This window comes from Sinocyclocheilus rhinocerous, unplaced genomic scaffold, assembly GCF_001515625.1.
Source record: "Sinocyclocheilus rhinocerous isolate Xijiao unplaced genomic scaffold, SAMN03320098_v1.1 scaffold5958, whole genome shotgun sequence".
Classification (NCBI taxonomy): Eukaryota; Metazoa; Chordata; class Actinopteri; order Cypriniformes; family Cyprinidae; genus Sinocyclocheilus; species Sinocyclocheilus rhinocerous.
Window position 1 is genome coordinate 3,658 of NW_015652182.1, and position 1,344 is coordinate 5,001.

Consider the following 1,344-nt stretch of genomic DNA (forward strand, 5'->3'; position numbering starts at 1 on the left):
AAAAAAAGCTGGGGTGTTAACTTTTCAAAAGGTACACTTTTGGACCCAAAGGGTGTATACTGGTTCCTTATAGGCACAAAATCTGACCTTTTGAAAAGGTACCGCCCCAGTGACTTTTTTTTTCTTTCTGAGAGTGCAGTTAGCTAGATAATAGCAAAAGCTATAGACTCAAGAAATGTGTCATTATATGACAGTCAACTAAAAACTAAACGGCTTCGGTTTGCAGAGCATGACCACGCAATTCTAAATGTTTAACAGGCTGATGATTATTAACTACAGATACAGAGAATTCATTCTCACAACTTATTCCTTTGTTTGAATAAATCGCACTGAAGGATGTAAGGGTTTAACAACACATGTGTTTTACTTTAGGAGAGACCAACCATGCATTGGTGTTGTTTAATTTTTTTATATTTAATATCATATTCATTTATAATTATTAGTCATGTATGTAGTTGTCACTTATGGTTTATGGATTTATTGATTATTATTTACATATGTCTTTCTCATTTTTGTCATTTAATCATTTTATTATAATTATTATTATTAATTTGTCATTTTATGCTTTTCTTGCTCTTGCTCTAAAAATCTTGCTATTGTTGTTTAATCTGATGACTGTGTTTTTACGGGGTGTTTGTCTTCATGAGTAGGAGATGAAATAATGTCTCCTTTTCAAGGTTTTTAACACTACGGGATGATGTTGTTTTTGCTTGGGTATAATAGCCCTTGCTGGATTTGTACTGGTCAGATGAAGACAAAGACAAACATGTACTCTGTAACATCTGAGTTAGATGAATCCTGGACTTTAACAAATCTATATGCAAGTTTATTCAATAAACCATCTTTGCTTCTTTTTACCACCACTTCTTCTCCTGCTTCCTGCTCCTGGCTTTCTCAACCTCTCAAGCTGATGGAACACTGGTAATTCAGATGTTAACAGGTTTTACTGGTCTTAGACACTGGGTTCGGCGTCCGGGGTCGAATCTCACACTTCTAATGTAGAGATTCATCCAATCTAGAAACTGTAAACAATGTAATCTTCCAGTTTTTGTCAGTTATAATAATTTGCAACAGTTATTTTAATTATTAGTAAACGTTAGTCACATATAATGAAGTTAATTGATTTTTTTAAATTTAAGACAGCACAAATCATGTTTAAATCAAGAAATAATCTACTTCCATGTTTATGGATGGACAGGGTGGGTATGAGTTGAGAGAGGAATCAAACTTTAAAAAGTATGTGAATCCTATCATACACCGCACAAAGCGAGATGAACAAACTCAGAGTTGCAGAGTAAATTTTGAGTTGACAAAACCCGATAAAGCCAACCTGGTTAAGATCAG